Genomic DNA, 20,196 nt, shown 5'->3' with positions numbered 1-20,196 from the left:
GGAGCTATAAAGTTTCATTTAGTTGTACATTTGTTCGCCATTTCAGCCAATAAAGTTTTTAGTCCCTTTTTCTTCGAAGGTGCTACTGTAACTGGACTACAGTATCTGGAGATGTTAGAGAATTGGCTGTTCCCTCAGCTCGAACAAGAAGCACAACAATTCATATTTCAGCAGGATGGAGCGCCACCACATTGGCACTTATCTGTCCGTAACTACCTGAACGTCAACTACCCGAGGCGATGGATCGGCCGCCAGGCAGCCCGTGACAGAGCACTTCATCACTGGCCTCCAAGAAGCCCTGATCTTACCCCCTGCGATTTTTTCTTATGGGGGTATGTTAAGGATATGGTGTTTCGGCCACCTCTCCCAGCCACCATTGATGATTTGAAACGAGAAATAACAGCAGCTATCCAAACTGTTACGCCTGATATGCTACAGAGAGTGTGGAACGAGTTGGAGTACCGGGTTGATATTGCTCGTGTGTCTGGAGGGGGCCATATTGAACATCTCTGAACTTGTTTTTGAGTGAAAAAAAAAACCTTTTTAAATACTCTTTGTAATGATGTATAACAGAAGGTTATATTATGTTTCTTTCATTAAATACACATTTTTAAAGTTGTGGTATTCTTTTTGAATCACCCTGTATTTTTTCATTCTCAAATTATTAATTACCTTATAAAATCATACATTTAATTATTTTATGATTAGGAAAAGCTAACTACTACCCTCAATGCATTTATGCATAACCGTATATCCGAAAATCATTAACCTATATATACTAATTACATTATTCTTTTCATAAAAAAGATTTTTAAAGTAGCATTTTCTGCATCTCTATGTTTTTGGTGGCCTTCTGTTAACTTAGAATCTATCATTTCTGCTCGAATACTCTACAGCATTCCACTATCTCCAGCCGGCCGGGGTGGCCGAGCGGTTCTAGGCGCTACAGTTTGGAGCCGCGCGACCGCTACGGTCGCAGGTTCGAATCCTGCCTCGGGCATGGATGTATGTGCTGTCCTTATGTTAGTTAGGTTTAAGTTGTTCTAAGTTCTCTAAGTTCTAGAGGACTGATGACCTCAAAAGTTAAGTCCCATGGTGCTCAAAGCCATTTGAACCATTATCTCCTGGCCAAGTTTCGATCACAAAATTTTATACTGGTGTTAAGCTACTGTCGGCGCAATGCCGTCCATTAAATTCAATAAAATAGTGCTCGTGAAGAATTTACATTGTTATTCACTTTTGGTACACTGCCGTTCTTTAAGCTGACCAACTATTTGTCAAAGGATCAACTAGGTAGAAATACGAGAGCTAGTAGAACTCCTTGGGTAACAGAGGCCATATTGAATTTAATTGACGAAAGGAGAAAATATAAAAATGCAGTACATGAAGCAGGCGAAAAAGGAATACAAACGTCTCAAAAATGAGATCGACAGGAAGTGCAAAATGGCTAAGCAGGACAAATGTAAAGACATATATCGCTGGGGTACAGGAAAAATGAAAAGGACCTTTGGAGAGAAGAGAACCACTTGTATGAATATCAAGAGCTGAGATGGAAAACCAGTTCTAAGCACAGAAGGGAAGGCAGAAAGGTGGAAGGAGTATATACAGGGTCTACACAAGGGCGAAGTACTCGAGGGCAATATTATGGAAATTGAACAGGACGTAGATGAAGATGAAATGGGAGATATGATACTGCGCGAAAAATTTAACAGACCACAGAAAGACCTAAGTCGAAAAAAGGCACCGGGAGTAGACAACATTAAATTAGAACTACTGACATACAGTAGCAAGATGTATAAGATAGGCGAAACACCCTCAGACTTCAAGAAAATTATATTAATTCCAACCCCAAAGAAAGCAAGTGTTGACAGGTGTGAAAACTACCTACCTATCTGTTTAATAAGTCGTGGCTGCAAAAAACTAACAAGAATTCTTTACAAACGAATGGAAAAAACTGGTAGAAGCCGACCTCGGGGAATATCAGTTTGGATTCCGTAGAAATGTTGGAACACGTGTGGCAATACTGACCCTACGACTTATCTTAGAATATAGATTAAGGAAAGGCAAACCTACATTTCTAGCATTTGTAGACTTAGAGAAAGCTTTTGACAATGTTGACTGGAATACTCTCTTTCAAATTCTGAAGGCTTCAGGGGTCAAATACAGGGAGCGTAAGGCTATTTACAATTTGTGCAGAAACCAGACGGCAGTTATAAGAGTCAAGGGGCACGAAAGGGAAGAAGTGGTTGAGAAGGGAGTGAGATAGGGTTGTAGCTTATCCAAGATGTTACTAAATCTGTATATTGAGCAAGCAGTAAAGGAAACAAAAGAAAAATTTGGAGTAGGAATTAAAACCCATGGAGAAGAAATAAAAACTCTGAGGTTTACAGACGACATTGTAATTCTGTCAGAGACAGCAATGGACCTGGAAGAGCAGTTGAATGGAATGGACAGTGTCTTGGAAGTAGGATATAAGATGAATATCAACAAAAGCAAAACGAGGAGAATGGAATGTAGTCGAATTAAGTCGGGTGATGCTGAGGGAATTACATTAGGAAAAGACACACTTAAAGTAATAGATGAGTTTTGCTGTTTGGGGAGCAAAATAACATGATGGTCGAAGTAGAGAGGATATAAAACGTAGACTGGCAGTGGCAAGGAAAGCGTTTCTGAAGAAGGGAAATTTGGTAACATAGAGTATAGATTTAAGTGCCAGGAAGTATTTTCTGGAAGTATTTGTATGGAGTGTAGCCATGTATGGAAGCGAAACATGGACGATAGAGAGTTTACACAAGAAGAGAATGGAAGCTTTCGAAATATGGTGCTAAAGAAGAATGCTGAAGATTTGATGGATAGATCACGTAACTAATGAGGAGGTACTGAATAGTATTGGGGAGAAGAGGAATTTGTGGCACAACTTGACTAGAAGACGTGATCGGCTGGTAGAATACGTTCTGAGGCATCAAGGGCTCATCAATTTAGTATTGGAGGGAAGCGCGGAGGGTAAAAATCGGAGACGGAGACCAAGGCATGAATACACTAAACAGATTCAGAACGATGTAGGTTGCAGTACATCAAACCAATCTCTGGACTGAAGACAACAGCAATAACAACAACAACAACAACAACAACAACAACAGCAACAACAACAAGGAACCCACAACAGAAACCTATATTGATCATTATGTTGTCCATGATTGTGTTCTAGCATGGTGAAACTCCAGACTTTCCCAGCTGTAGTCGTGTCCAACAACTGTCACTCCATTCTCCCATCTACAACCTCAGGGTGCAGCCCCCTTGCAGTTCCATGTAACAATACATAATGCCTTAAATTAGTTACCCAATAAATTAACACAAATTTTAAATAAACGTATTTGCATACACTATTACCCTATAAATACATAATACGTAATGTTTTGTTTTGATTTTATAAACAATGCCACAGTTTACATCCTACGATGAGAGTGGTTTACCGTTGTTTCTGTTTTGATTACAGCTGTATGCAATGTTTACATAAAGCTCGGGAATTGCCCTTCGTACTCTTTTTAGCTCGGTGATGGCTCTGATACTACGCACCCGCTTCATTAATGACTCGCGCCACTACCCGGCGTCTTCTGCTATGCTCTTTAAATCTTACATATGGACACTTACAACTACGATTAACAGATACATTGAGAGAATCTTTTAGAATCTTCCTTCAAGCATAATGCACAAACACTCATTTACCAAATTGTTGCTTCATTCCACTGTACGAGGTATCACTTCGTCTGTATTTGGGTGTCATTGTTGCTACAAACCGTACTAGTGGAACTCTATTCGTGTAATGACTGTATTTTCTACAGACTTTCACATACGAGCATTGTGTGACTTTGTAATCCGTAGGGGCTAATTATTTTATTCTTAGCTAGATCTTTATTCTATCTTCCTTTCATATTTGAATCCATTTTGTGTTTACTCTCTATTTTCATATTACTTTGCCTTCTGTTTAAACCTTACTTACTACGTTTACGTCTTTTTGAGATTTTCATTTCAGTGTCGTGCCTTATGTCTACATTACGACTACTCCTTTGTACTTCATAAAACAGTTGTCGGAAACCACTTCGCCAATAAATACTGCTTAATGGCCGGCTTACACATCATCTTTTGCCTTTCCTCCCTCACTCTTCATAAATGACTGACCGATTTTTCTGTCGCATAATCTGTAACTCTCCATTTACTCCGATCTGTTTGCATATATTCCTGCAAATGTCTGTTTTTCACTCGTGCTATGCAGATGTTTATTCTGCTGGGTCACTTTGTTTGTGTCATAGCGTCACTCTTTGTTATTGCATTCAGTGGGTGGAAATCTTAACCTTGATAGTGAAGGTTGTTAAAGAAGACAGATATAGTTCAGAATGAATGAAGGGAAAGAACACCAGGAAAAAATGATGTGTGTTGTCGGTTAACTCGGGCACCTGGCAATCGCCAGTTACCTAGCAATACGAAGAACGTTATTGCCCCCTGAGGTTTAGCAGTCATAATACTTTTTTATGTCCAAGATGTTGTAGACTCTTTTACTTCCTGTTTTAATATTGGCTACCTCCGCTGCATTGCGTTGCTCTATACTAATGATTTTGTATGTTCCTTCGTGTATCTCAGAGAATTTTTTGATCTCTGAGTTTACTTTCGAAGACCTATGGCTTGACCTGATCAGTACCAATTCTTCTACTTGTCAAGTCCTTTTCTTAACCTGCTTCTTGTGTTTATTCTTTCTTTTAGCTACTTCTTCTCTGACCCTAGCGAAGGCTAATTCCCTCTGAAATACCGCCTCTCTGTGGGTAAGTTACTTACTGTCTGTTCGGTTACACTAAGTACCTTTTCACCATTTAACATTTCTTGTTGTGCTATTTCCACGGTAGAATGCGGCAATTCGTTCATAATTCTCTCAAATTCTTCCACGTAATTTACCCACTCATGATGTTTTCTAGAGCAGCATGTTTTAAGAAACCTATTTAGTTCTCTCATGACTTTCACTCATACTTGACTGAGGATGGTATTTTGATATTTATATAGGTTTTATATCCAGATCCCTCAACATATTGTCCCAATATTCTGACATAAATTATGGTCTATTGCCACAGATGATCCCATCTGGTTTACCTACCTTCATTATGTAGGCATCCTTGATTTTATTTGAAACTGACTTACCTGTAGCCTTTCCCCGTGCATACAGTTTTACATGTTTCGAGAACATATCCAACAGAACGAAAAGATATTTGTACCCTCTCCGTGAGGTGGGAAGGGAACCATAGAGATTAACATACACCTTTCGAAGTATTTTTGTTGGGATTGTGCTATGCATTTCCGCTTTGCTGCTAGAGTTTAACACTTCTGTTTTCTGACACACATCACATGGCCTTTTATATTTTCTGCACCCTCTTTCCTAAATTACTAAAATAGCACCCTTCCTTAACTTTGACCGCAAATTTATTGGCAGCAAAATTAGCATATGTGAAATGTATGACCCACACGAGCCTCTGAATTTCATGTTCTGGCCAACAGACCTCCCACTGCTGTTTTTCTGGGTCTGTTCTAGATACAATAGACCTTTATTTATGACATAGTACTTCCTCACCTTATCATTCGCTTTCCTACTCCAGTCAGCTTTTATCATTTAAATAGTGTCATCCCCATTCTCTTCCCTCCTTATTTTTTAATATGCTCTTTTTCTTTCTTCGTGTTTTATCTTTTTTAGGTATAGTATGGAGACTTCTTTTCTCCCTGAATCATTAAAATCGGCTTTATCTATACCCAAAGGCAATCTGGTCTATGCATGAACAACTGTATTGCTTTCCTTTGGTAAGTATTCTATTCTGAAATCATACTGCTGAAGCGCTCAAACCCATATCGTTAATCTGTTATGACTTAGCCTACAATTAATTAGGAATGGCAGTGTCTTGTGGTCTTTAAGCACTTTTACTTTCCTCCCCATGACATAGTATCTGAATTTCTTAAACACCCACACCACTACTAGCACTTCCTTTTCTGTTACCGAATATGTTCTCTCCCATTTGTTTAGTACTCGACTCGCAAAGCCTATTGACTTTCTTCCACTGTAGTTCCGTTTTCTATGAACGAAAAAGATGTGCTCCAACACATATTCTGAGCTGTCAGTAAAGTTGCAAAAAGGTACATTTATGTCAGGATGTGACAAAATAATACTATTAAATAAATCATCCTCTATTTTTTAAAATTCTTGTTCGCACTCGTGGGTCCAAATCCATGCGGCATTCTTCTTCGTTAAATGAGTATGGCTTTCGCATTAAGTGCTTGGTTGTTCGCAAATTTGCGATGGAATCCGATTAAACGGAAGAAAACTTTCATGTGCTTTTAGTTCTTAGGTCCTGGACAGTTTCTTATAGCACTTAACTTTTCTAGGTCTGGTTTGATACCCCCAGCCGATATATTATACCCTAGAAATTTAATTTTCTCTTTTCCAAATTAGGATTTGTCCAAATTTACACCAATATTACTCTTCTCAAATGTAGATAAGATAAGATTCAACATGTCATTGTGTTCCATCTTTTTGCAGCAATCTACACCCTAAGTTCGTTGAATAGCTGCTCTCCCAGCACCTTATCTAACATACATATAAAAGCAACTGTCGAGATCTTTAAGCCAGATAACAATACTCTAAATTGGTAACTTCGTCCCCCATAGACAAACTGAAGTAAATTTTCTAGAGTTTTGTACTAGTGGGACCTGCCAGAAGCTGGCGGTCAAGTCTATACTGGTTAATATCTTGACGCCATTCAACTTCTGTACAAGCTCCTCTAGTGCCTCAGGCCTAGCTTCTGTGGTAAAATGACTGCGTTTAAGGCTCTGGCATCCAAAATTATATGCACTGAGCCATCTTTCTTTGGCACAATTACAAGGGAACTGCAATAATTATTCTGAGATCGCTGGATAGTTCGCCATTCAATCATTTTCTTCATATCTTTATCTAATGCTTCTCTCGTGACCACGGAGTGGAATACAGTTTAAACCTAAACGGATCATGTGGTTTTACCTGGAAACCATATTCAAATTCCTTCATGTTGAAAATGGTTTTTCATGCTGTAGTAGTTTTTTTTTTTCCAACTTGCGTTCCTCTTCCTCAATTAATACTTGCGACTTCTTCCTTGATTATAACCTCTATACTTACGTCTTCATCTAGGGCCACCCCCACGTACAAACACATGCTTTCTTCTGGTTCATAGTTCCAGTGCTTCTGTTCATTTATAATCTGTACTTTTGCGTTATTACCTTTATTGTGTGTGGCCTCATTTCCACGAAATTTAAGTACCTGTTGCTCCTGTTCTTCTCTTATCCTCATTACACCTTCTGAAAAATCCAGCATTAACCTATTAGCAATTAACCAATCTGTCCTCAAAATTAAATTGATGCAAAGTCCGTGAACCATCACAGCATTTACTGAAAATGTTCTACTCTGCATATTAAATCCGCTTCTTTATCATTTTACTTCTAGACCCACACACTCTAACCATTTTAACTTCTTGTACTGGTAACTATGGGACATCTGTATCCTTCTAATTGCTAGAGACAGCACTAATTTCGCTACCCGAATCTAGGATCACGGTTGTTTTCATGTTTTGTGTTTCAGTTTCAATTGCTGGTTGGTAAACTTCCTTTAATTCCTGCCTATCTACTTCCATGAGCGCATTTTTTACTCCATCCTGTTCGTCGCACCCTAAGAATCTTACTAATGATCCATTACATTCGGACGTTCACAACTGGACCAGATCCGAACCATCGATTACTTTTCCGGTTCTGCACGATTCCTGCCTTTTTCAGGAGCATGTTCCCTATTTTGATTAATATGATATTCCCTGTTTCCACGATAATAACCTGCTCTTTTCGTAACCCTTTGAAATGTGCCTCTCCCTCTTCTGGACGGGATGGGACTGTGACGTGGTTGTCTGTTTTCCTTCCAGTCACCCCGTTCGTCATTTCGATTCGTACCTCTGTTATGGCTTTGCTCGCTGTCATTACGGCTGTCTGTCCGTTACCTGTTCTTTCTCCAACCGTCCGATAGTTGCCTGTGGCCGGACAGCGCGTGTAATTGTTCTAGCACATGCATTAGGTAACTTACATCACTTTTATTTACATTGATTTACTTCTGTTGCACTGATACTGGGAATTTAAGTATAATAATTTCTATTAGGTCAGATTCTCTTAATGTGTCGGTTAAGTATCACTTCTTTCACAGCAATGTTGGAAACATTCTTTATGGTTGCCACCATTCATAAAGTTTCTGCCCTCAAAAATATCATTTATAACACTGTGCTAGTAGACCAGTCTTGATTAAAAAATGCTTGCACAAATTATTTATACGTTTTACATGTGTTACTCGCCCCTGTTCCCCATGATATTGCTTCTTCTTCTAACCTACTGGCTACGAATTTGATTTTTTGTTGTTTTGTCAAGTTTTCAGGAATGATGTCATCAAACTGCTTAATGAAGGCTACTGGGTGTATAGTTCCCTTACTAGAGAAATGATGGAATTGCGTAATTTGCTACGTCATTTACATGAACAACACCTTTCTTTCTTTCCTGTTTACAATAAATTTATACTTTTTGTTTAACTTTATTTTCTATTTTGTCTTGCATCTCAGAATATAGGTTTTGCTCTATTTCTCTCTGTTTGCCCTGAATCACAACTGTGTTGCCTTTAAAAGAGGATTCTACATGTGAAATATTACAATTAAGTATTTCAAGGTCATTTTTGATAGCTTTGATTTACTCCTGTCTTACATTACTAATTTATTTAACTATTGTTTCTGTTAGCCCGTTTTGATCCTACAAATCCATATTTAATTTTTTGATTCCATGTTCAACCCTCTGATTTATCTCTGATTTAAAAGCTTCTAATTTTTTATCCCATTCTTTTGTTGCATCATCTGTTTTCCTGCAACATCCCTCAGTTTTAGCTTTAAGATTTGTACTATTTCGTTCCAAAGCATTGAACTTGGCGTTAAGATGAGCTCTTCCTACATTAATTTCCTTCAACCGCTCCTTATTTTCTTTATATGCTGTTCTTAATTCCTCCTTATTTTCGTTCCTTGCTTTTCTTAAGTCCTTCTTATTTTCTTTCTGTTCTTGCAAAATTAATTTTAGCATAGACCTTATATCCCGATCGTCATCCTGAGTTGGCAAAGTGTCAGCTGATGCCGTGCCATGACTTTATGTTCATAAACCATCCGTTGGCTCATTAATAATGTCGACGTCACAGTAATTTTCTGTAGCATCGTCACTCCAACGAATTATTTCATTTTGACTAGGCACTACACACCCTGGGTTTACGTTTCCATTGTTTCCCACTAGGTTCACATTTTCACTATCTCTACACTCCCAGTGAAAGCATTCATGGTTATGAAACTTCCTGGCAGATTAAAACTGTGTGCCCGACCGAGACTCGAACTCGGGACCTTTGCCTTTCGCGGGCAAGTGCTCTACCATCTGAGCTAGCGAAGCACGACTCACGCCCGGTACTCACAGCTTTACTTCTGCCAGTATCTCGTCTCCTACCTTCCACAGTAAAACTGTGAGTACCGGGCGTGAGTCGTGCTTCGGTAGCTCAGATGGTAGAGCACTTGCCCGCGAAAGGCAAAGGTCCCAAGTTCGAGTCTCGGTCGGGCACACAGTTTTAATCTGCCAGGAAGTTTCATATCAGCGCACACTCCGCTGCAGAGTGAAAATCTCATTCTGGAAACATTCATGGTTACTTCAGAATTCTCAGTGAGATTACCATTAGTTATTGAATTCACTATTTCGGATTCATCACAAAAAATTTTGAGTATTCGTTTTCACATGGATTATTTGTGACTAAATTTGACATACCATTAAACCCATGTCCGAATTCACCACCATTTATTTGTATGTGACCCACCGGATCGTCACAACTACTGTGAGACTAAACTCCTCTACTTCTGCTTACACTAATCGACGTACTGCCGCTGATTCTCGTAGCTGTGTGCTGCACCGCTGGCTGAGACGCCACTTTGGTGGTGTGTTCAAGCTGATACTTCAAACATGCCCTGCGCTGCACCTGTTGTCTGCGGCTGCCTCGTGCTGATCTGCACGCTGCGCTGTTTCGTAGCATGAAGAATCTTGAAGTGCTGATTTATATCGTAATCCCATGGACCGCGCACACAACGTTAAAATTCATTCTCGTAGAACTCCCACTTTCTGATTTACAGCGATACCACTTTCAATGTAACGGAAAATTTGATTTTCAGGCATCAATTATTCAATTGAAGTTCTAAAACAGTTCAAACACAATTCCAAGTCTAATTGCAACAGTTCTTATACAGGTCTATGGTCATTTACAGTTCACACGAATCACAGTCCTTCCACAGTCCACAGTTCCAAAGGATTTCGACTTCAAAGATTTCCCCACAAGGGATGCCATGTACGACAAGTGGAAAAGAGAGCGAGAGATAGTGAGAAATATTGCGAGAGGGATTTTCGTTAGTATGATAAATCCCTTCCCTCAAAAATGTCCTCCCTTCATGCCTCATTCACAGATGATGTGTCACTGATCACATTTGTACTACGATTGCATTACTCGCGAGGTACCTAGTGGTGAGTGGAATGCATAAGTTCTGAATAATGTCCACCAACCTGCAGTTTTCTATAGTAGTTGTCCCGTGCGCAGGAAACTGCACATAGGTCGTGAAAACATTGTCTTGAGGCTTTAATAAACTCTTAGCGAGGAATTGGTATTGTATAAATAATTAAATTTTCAATTACTTTATTTATACGGGATGCCACTCGCTTTTTATTAGCAGAATACGAGAAACTGCACAATTATAATCCATATTATGAATCACAAAATCTTTCACTCTTCACACTATCACAGAGAATATACAAAATAATGAAATGCGTGTCTGCGTAATTACTATCAAACTATTCTTAATCCAGGGTGTATACGTGGATAAGGAAAAAAAATTCCCGGATTTTTCCCGGTTAAAAATACACTTTCTCCCGGGCGAAAGTACAATTTTTCTATGTTAAGTGACAGTATACTCTTCCTCGGCACTGTAAAACTCATCAATCCTTTGAATGTTTATTGTTTTATATACCGACGTAGAATTTCCCAGCACTTTCGAAAATGAATCTCAGGGGGAAAACACCTTTGATGTGCAGCAACATGTACGCTGCATATTTTCGTATTACGAAGGTATAAATTTGAATTCCACCAAACACCGCATGGCACTTCCCGAAGCACTGAAATCGAGATTGCAATACGCTTTTGTAAGCGTGATCTCGCCAGCTGATGACAGCATAGGACACGTGATGTAATCAGCCAATAGCAATATCACTCTTAAGTATCGCGAACACACAAATAACGGAAGTTAATGGTTTAAATAAACATACATAGCACTCACATATAATATTGGTCTCGAAGCTTAATAAGCTGGAAGAGAAGCTAAGTTTCCACATATTTTGTTCATCATTTTTGCGCGTGTTACACTTTAAGATACATCACACAAATGTACCAGTAAAATTTTTAATAACGATGTAAATGTCTGATCTTCTGGACTCTAAATTCTTCTAAATGGTCGTCCTGAAAGAGTTGACTTTTAAATGAGAGTGAAACGCTTTGTGATTTAAGAAATTCATTGTACATTCTCGCATATAGTTCATCTTCCGTATAAGTAAATCTGCGTTGAATGTAGCGCTTTTCAGAACACCATTCGCAATATTTTCCCGCGACCTGTTAGACATAGGTTCGGTTCAGCAGCTGCAACAGAGCGCCAGATAATAGGCGTCATCGCGCTTTCACAGCTACGATGACGCAGGAAGCCCTTATGTTCGTACGTGTAAAACATTAAAAGATCTTACGTTGTGTCATAAAAGGAACAAGACAAAAGAGGATACTTCAAAAGCGTCGGAATTTCATGAACCATACTAAAATGCATAATTCGGCTTCAAATGCACAATCGTATGTAAATTTTCTTGGAGTAAGCACTCCGTCTTCAGGCCACAAGTGGCCGCTCGGGACCATCCGACCGCCGTGTCATCCTCAGCTGAGGATGCGGATAGGAGCTGCGTGTGGTCAGCACATCGCTCTCCCGGTCGTTATGATGGTTTTCTTTGACCGGAGCCACTACTATTCGGTCGAGTAGCTCCTCAATTGGCATCACGAGGCTGAGTGCACCCCGAAAAATGGCAACAGCACATGGTGGCCGGATGGTCACCCATCCAAGTGCCGGCCACGGCCGACAGCGCTTAACTTCGGTGATCGCACGGGAACCGGTGTATCCACTGCGGCAAGGCCGTTGCCCAAATTTTCTTGAAGTACCAGTACTATATTATCTCATGTTTGCTTCAATATGGCATAATGCCATACGTGCCCTTGAAATGCAGCGAAAAGTTGCAACTAGCCAATAGTTTGAAATCAAACACTTCGTTTCAAATAAATTGACTGTCTCAGCAGAAAAGATTAATAAAAACCGGCAAAAATAACTTCATTGTTCTGTAAAGCGATAAATGCTTGACTGTCAGAAAGGTGGAAATAAAATCTGAAACTAAAAACATATTTTATCCTTCCGTAATTATGTGAACTATTTTATTAATTTGATAGCTCACTGCCACAAAAATCCGTTTTGTTATTGTTTAGCGTGAGAGCAATAAACGAAGAGGAAACAACAAAATCACTGAACGTGAACACAGGTCAGGTCACGTCGCGACGACCCACTTCTCCACCACAACTCAGACTGCTCTGTGCGTCAACCCCAGATTTACTATATTTTCGAATCGGGGCAATATTAAGAAGTGGCGCCCAGCCACACTTCTGTAACCAGAAGTGGGAGAAGGTACGAGGTGCATTCAAGTTCTAAGGCCTCCGATTTTTTTTCTCCGGACTGGAAAGAGATAGAAACACGTGCATTGTTTTAAAATGAGGCCGCGTTCATTGTCAATACGTCCCAGAGATGGCAGCACCGTACGGCAGATGGAATTTTACCACCAGCGGCGAGAATGAGAACTGTTTTAAATACTTAAAATGGCGACGTTTTCCTTACTTGAACAGCGTGCAATCATTTGTTTTCTGAATTTGCGTGGTGTGAAACCAATTGAAATTCATTGACAGTTGAAGGAGACATGTGGTGATGGAGTTACGGATGTGTCGACAGTGCGTTCGTGGGTGCGACAGTTTAATGAAGGCAGAACATCGTGTGACAACAAACCGAAACAACCTCGGGCTCGCACAAGCCGGTCTGACGACATGATCGAGAAAGTGGAGAGAATTGTTTTGGGGGATTGCCGAATGACTGCTGAACAGATCGCCTCCAGAGTTGGCATTTCTGTGGGTTATGTGCACACAATCCTGCATGACGACCTGAAAATGCGAAAAGTGTCATCCAGGTGGGTGCCACGAATGCTGACGGACAACCACATGGCTGCCCGTGTGGCATGTTGCCAAGCAATGTTGACGCGCAACGACAGCATGAATGGGACTTTCTTTTCGTCGGTTGTGACAATGGATGAGACGTGGATGCCATTTTTCAATCCAGAAACGAAGCGCCAGTCAGCTCAATGGAAACACACAGATTCACCGCCACCAAAAAAATTTCGGGTAACCGCCAGTGCTGAAAAAATGATGGTGCCCATGTTCTGGGACAGCGAGGGCGTAATCCTTACCCATTGCGTTCCAAAGGGCACTACAGTAACAGGTGCATCCTATGAAAAGGTTTTGAAGAACAGATTCCTTCCTGCACTGCAACAAAAACGTCCGGGAAGGGCGGCGCGTGTGCTGTTTCACCAAGACAACGCACCCGCACATCGAGCTAACGTTACACAACAGTTTCTTCGTGATAACAACTTTGAAGTGATTCCTCATGCTCCCTACTCACCTGACCTGGCTCCTAGTGACTTTTGGCTTTTTCCAACAATGAAAGACACTCTCCATGGCCGCACATTCAACAGCCGTGCTGCTATTGCCTCAGCGATTTTCCAGTGGTCAAAACAGACTCCTAATGAAGCCTTCGCCGCTGCCATGGAATCATGGCGTCAGCATTGTGAAAAATGTGTACGTCTGCAGGGCGATTACGTCGAGAAGTAACGCCAGTTTCATCGATTTCGGGTGAGTAGTTAATTAGAAAAAAAATCGGAGGCCTTAGAACTTGAATGCACCTCGTACTACTCATACGCGACTCAACTGCGAATGCGCAAGATCCCGCCTGCAACAGCTCAAACGAATCTAATTTAAACAGTTATCACGTCACGCTTATCGGAGGCAATTTGTTGTTATAAAGCATTGCATAGTCTTCCTAAAGCGTTTGATAGACTTTGCTGTTGGTAGACGCTTGTATGAGCACTGTTTTGTTGTATACGGCTCTTTTCCTTTGTAACTTTTTTATTTTCGTTTTTTTTCTCTCGTTCATGTTTTGTTGCTGCGCCTTTATTCTGCAATAGCGGGATGCACTAATGTCCTTTTTTAGAGTATTGGTTCTTACCAGTCAAAATCACAAAAATTTAACTGAAAACTAAAACAAAGAAAAATTCCCGGAATTCTAAACAACTCCCGGGTTTTTCCCAGTTTTCTCCCAGATGAAAAGATTCCCGGGTTTTTCCCGGATCTCCCGGTTGTCCCGGGTCGTATACACCCTGTAATCACTCCAAATAATTAGAGACTGCTAGTTAAGTTCTGAACCGATACCGACCAAGGCAGGCAACGTGTCTGTCCTCCGAGCCTGCCGAACCAGCTATGATCTTATAGCCGATCCACTTCACTCTGCTATCCACGTTAGGTGCGATCCGAATATCTCCGAAATGCTTCGTCTGCCTTTTGGTTTAGCAATTTCTTTTTATTCTTCAGGTAATTAACAACTTTGAAATAATGGAATGATAGCCTGCTATTAAGGGACACCTTTGTATGAAATTCACATAAAATCACTGTTTAGTTTTCCTAATATTAATAACTGAAGATTATCCTTTTGGCGCGCACCTTCCGAACGCAACAGCCAATCGTGGAGGAAGACCACAATTTAGGCGGTCTTTCTCACGATACCCGTAACGAACAAACCATCTTCCCACTGCTGCCTTCTCAACTGCTCTAAGAAGAGCTTCTTGTAGCGGGTCAGTTGCTCCGGAAGTGTGATTATAATGGAGAACAAAAGATCAAATAAAAGGATTTTCGAATACTTAAATAACAAAAAGAACACAAATCATGGGATCAAAAACATTTAAAAAGACTTTGGGAAGATTAATATAACCCAGAAAAGTATTTAAAAAACAGAAAAAATCCGGATTCAAAATAAAATAAACTAAAAGGTCTTCAAGAGAAAGAGAAGAAACGCATAAAAATGTTCAAAAACGGCAGCATGGTGAAAGAATGAATAAAACATGGAAGGTTAGGAAGCACCTTGCTCAAAAGAACAGTTCCTTTTAATTATTTTACATAGTCCATGTTTAGCCACAGTCGACACAAGAAGAAGAAGAAGAAGAAGAAGAAGAAGCTGGCGAAAGGAGGCACGCGAAATGGAATACAGACTTCTAAAAATGAGATTGATAGAAACTGCAAAATGGCAAAGGAGAAATGGCTAGAGGTGGAACGAAGACTTGGAGAATCATCTATGACAAACTGTGGGATAGATAGATGCCGTCTACAGGAAAATTAAATAGAGTTGTGGAGAAAAAAGGGCGAATGGCGAGCCAATACGAATCAAAGAAGGGAACGCTGAATTGTGGAGTATATACAAAGGCTACAGAAGGGAAAAAAACGGCCTTGCCGCAATGGATACACCGGTTCCTGTCAGATCACCAAAGTTAAGCGCTGTCGGGTATGGCCGGCACTTGGATGGGTGCCCATCCAGGCTGCCATGCGTTGTTGCCGTTTTTCGGGGCGCACTCAGCCTCGTGACGCCAACTGAGGAGCTACTCGACCGAATAAGTAGCGGCTCCGGTCACAGAAAACCATCGTAACGACCGGGAGAGCGGTGTGCTGACCACACGCCCCTCCTATTCGCATCCTCAGCTGAGCATGACACGGCGGTCAGATGGTCCGGATGAGCCACTTGTTGCCTGAAGACGGAGTGCTACTGAAGGGAAATAACTTGTAAGCAATAGACGAAAATGAGATGGGGTTTCGATACTGCGAGAGTAATTTGACAGGGCCCTATGTCTAGGGCCCTGGAGTAGACGACATTCCCTCAGAACTAACGAGGTCCTTGGGAGAACCAGCGATGAGAAAACTATTCCATGTGGTGTGCAATATAGAAAGGGCGATCAAAAAGTTCCCGTTTGAGAGCATTACTGCAGCGTATATGTAACGTAGCGCGACTCTGATGCCGGTCTACAGGATGATCAGAAACTGTCTGAAAAGCTTTTAAGGTTGATGTAGTGTAGGTTGCGCTGAGAAATAATTGGTAAAAAAATTCGATTACTTTGCGTCATTTCCGAGTTAATTAGCACAGAGGTTCCCCAATCAGGCCGTTGTGCGCGCAAATTAAAGCAGCCCGTCAGGTGAAAGTGTCAGTTGATCTCATAGCGTAGATGATGGCGCACGAGGCAGCTCAGCCTTTGGCTCGGGTTCCGTTCCATGTGCGATTTTCGTATAGCTCTCGTGTTCTGTTTTAGGAAACCAAACGAAGGACAAGAATGGCGACAACATGTCTGCTGGGCAGCTTCAATACCCATTAACTCGGAAACGGTGCTATGAATCTATTTTTTTTTCTGGACAGCTATTTCTCAGCACAACATATCCTACAACGCCCTTACAAGAATTTCACACTATTTCTGACCACCTTGCATAAGCACCAATATGTAGCAAGAGATTAGTGTGGCATTCGTGTCTTTCCAACGTGCGTCCGGTAAATGCAGAAACATGATCTATAGCGACGTTATTACGAAATGCGTCCAAACAGGACCAATGTGCGTTAATTCTTTTCTTGTCTGTCAAAGAACGAACACCGGTAGACATCCATCACAGAATGAAGAATATGTATGGAGCGGCATGTCTGATGGAAACCACCAATGTGGTGAAGGAGGAGCAGGAGGAGGAGATCGGTGTTAAACGTCCCGTCGACAATGAGGTCATTCGAGACGAAGCACAGGCTCATATTAGGGAAGGATGGGGAAGGAAATTGGCAGTGCCCTCGCAAAAGAGAATCCCGAAATTTGCCTGAAGCAATTTCGGGAAATGGCAGAAAACCTAAATCAGGATGGCAGGTGTGAACAGTCGACCTCCATAATACGAGTCCAGTGTGGTAACCAACCAATGTGCAATGGTGCGCCAAGTTCTGTGCTCGTCTCGATACGACATAGGAAGCCGGTCGATCTGTGAGATATCAGAAGTTACGCAAACTCAAGTGGGAGACACTCGAATACCCGCCCTATAGTCCTGATGTCTCCCAATGCGATTAATACGACTTCGGTCTCTTAAAAAAGGCATTGAAGATTCAACGATTCCTGTCGGACGAGGTCGTGAAGCACGCAGTTACGAACTTCTTCATGTAGCAGGACTCTGTGTTTTAAAAAACGAGTATCTTCAACCTGGTGCGTCGGTTGGATGATTGCCTCAGCGCTCACGGTGACTTTGCCTGATAGGCATACCAATCCTGGCCTCCGTAAGGAAACTTTGTGATTTCCCGTATATGAGACAGTCGTAATACCCTCAGACTTCAAGAAGAATATGATGATGATACTGATAAAAAAAAAAAAAAAAAAAAAGAAAGCAGGTGCTGAAGGGCGTATTACCGAACCATCAGCCTAGAAAGTCAACTTGCAAAATAACGAATTATTCACAAAAGACTGGATACACTGGCATAAGCCGACCTCGGGGAATATCAGTTTGTGTGCTTCAGTCTGGAACCGCGCTGCTGCTACGGTCGCAGGTTCGAATCCTGCTTCAGGCATGGATGTGTGTGATGTCCTTAGGTTAGTTAGGTTTAAGTAGTTCTAAATTTAGGGGACTGATGACCTCTGATGTTAAGTCCCATAGTGCTTAGAGCCATTTCAACCATTTTTTGTGTTCCGCAGGAAAGTAGAAACACATGAGATAATCTCAGAAAATAGGTCTATGAAGGACAAACCTCCGTTCATAGCATTTCTAAATTTATAAAAAGCTTTCGACAATGTTGACTGGGTTGTATACTTTGAAATAATTAGACAGCAGAAATAAAATAAAAGGTACGACAGGTTATCTAACACTCACACAGAAATCAAACTGCAGTTGTACGAGGGCGTAGTTTCTCCCCGATGTTATTCAATCTGTACACTGTAGAAGCTGTGAATGAAATCAAACAGAAATATGGAAAGGAGCCTGAAGTTCAGTAAAGCGATTACAACTTTGAGGTTGAAGGGAAGCTGTATTTACATAATCATTGAGAGAGAGAGAGAGAGAGAGAGAGAGAGAGAGAGAGAGAGAGAGAGAGAGAGACCGACCTTCTGCCTTCTATAGGGCAACGGTATAACGGAATCAGACCGAGAATTTTGGAAAACGATCATGCAACCGAAAGAGCAGGAAACAAGGAATGATAGGGAGACCAACAGTGTCCAAACATAATTAATGCAGACCAGATAACTGAATTAAACTATTTGCATCATCTGGGCCCGCTGCGTCGTGTATGTCTTATAAGGACATTATTATATTACGCAAGGAGACAAAAGACGCTGCTGAGTTTGATAATATTGTTTATTACTATACGCTTATTTCGGCGTGATCGCCATCTTCAGATTACCTGTGAAAACTGCATAGTTTGGTACAATATTTCAAATTTTTAAGTAGATAAGTTAACCTATTACAGGATTGTGTTTTGCTACGTACATCAGATGGTCTTGATATCCATATGACATCGATGACTCAGTTGCTGTAAAACTGTTGCTCCTTTGGTGCTGTTGTAGCTGTAGTATATGTTAAACTTTTTGCTGGAGCAGTTATTTATTTAGTTGTCGAATTGTTGAGGTTTATTTCATAAAGACGGTTCGTGCAGCTGTATTGACAGTTGAGTCAACTATGCTACACAGTTACAGGCTGTTTGCTTCTTTGGTATTCTGTAGGTCATACCTTCGTTCTGATCAGCTATATAATATTGCTTGTATAATTCGTGTCTATGTGGTTCTACTGTCATGTAATACAATCCTGTTGTTTTTATGCAAATGGTTATCTTATGCAGTGTTTTGGTGCGCCAGGTTTGTGACAATTTCACGATGTTGTTTTCGTAAATGTTACCACGAAATTAAAAGTACCAGCCGCTATGATGGCGGTCAGTACCACCTTCCTGTTTGTGACGCGTTTCTGCTATCCCCCCCGATTGAAATAATGAATACCGCTTTTACAGCTACATTTGTTTACAATATGACGTGAATCATGGAGAGTGGCCCTAAGGCAACTATCTTTCGGCGACGACCTGTTAAAAAGACGTTTTATCACCTGAGGATGCGTCTTCTATTGGCGCGAAACCGGTCGTGACTTTTAATAAAAAGTATTCTACAGCCAGTGTGGATTATTTCTTTCGAAATTCAGTTAATTGATACATCAGAAAGACACGCATTGGGATCTTGACTCATGACGGTTCTCTGGCGGATCCAATAAGCACTTTCAATATATTACAAGAAATTTATCACCCGTGCCCGTAATCTGCATACACAGAGCATAATTTACACAATAGAAGTAACGTAAATGAATGAGGGAGTGAACACATGTTCATCGTCAGGAACATTTATAGGAGGCGATATTCATGAGCACTTATTACACAGTGCGATCTACAATCAAACAACAGTAAAAGCACCATATTCTCAAATACCGGAGTGATATTCATTACTGTGACGGCTATGAGAAAAGGCTCTATTCTCACTGATGACTTGTAACCTCCGAAATCAATCCACGCGAGGAAGGATTAAACAAATGGCGTAAAAAATAATCTTTAAAATCGGATAATTCCATCAAACTGGCGGAAAGGATATACGAACGGATATTCATTAAGCGGGGAGCAGTATTATGGAACGCGCTAAACTACATTTATTCGATATGCGGCGTACAACATGTGCTTGCAGACTAAGCGCAGGAGGACGACTAGATTCGAGATCATCTTCCATAGTAAAACGAGTCCACAAATATCAAATTGTTCTGAGCACTATGGGACTTAACATCTGAGGTCATCAGTCCCCAGAACGTAGAACTACTTAAACCTAACTAACCTAAGGACATCA

The 20,196-nt window shown here is 40.8% G+C and overlaps 1 protein-coding gene and 1 pseudogene across 3 annotated transcripts in view; both read right to left on the bottom strand.

Moving 5' to 3' along the window:
* LOC126470446 (1-acyl-sn-glycerol-3-phosphate acyltransferase alpha-like) overlaps positions 1-20,196 on the bottom strand; it is a 790,262-nt gene that overhangs the window by 108,912 nt on the left and 661,154 nt on the right. The window lies entirely within an intron of this gene.
* Positions 12,212-12,328, bottom strand: LOC126472167 (5S ribosomal RNA; annotated as a pseudogene).

The sequence above is a fragment of the Schistocerca serialis genome, chromosome 3 (genome assembly GCF_023864345.2).
Source record: "Schistocerca serialis cubense isolate TAMUIC-IGC-003099 chromosome 3, iqSchSeri2.2, whole genome shotgun sequence".
NCBI classification, from domain to species: domain Eukaryota; kingdom Metazoa; phylum Arthropoda; class Insecta; order Orthoptera; family Acrididae; genus Schistocerca; species Schistocerca serialis.
Note: the sequence above shows the minus strand (reverse complement) of the source record. Positions and strands in the feature narration are given on the sequence as shown.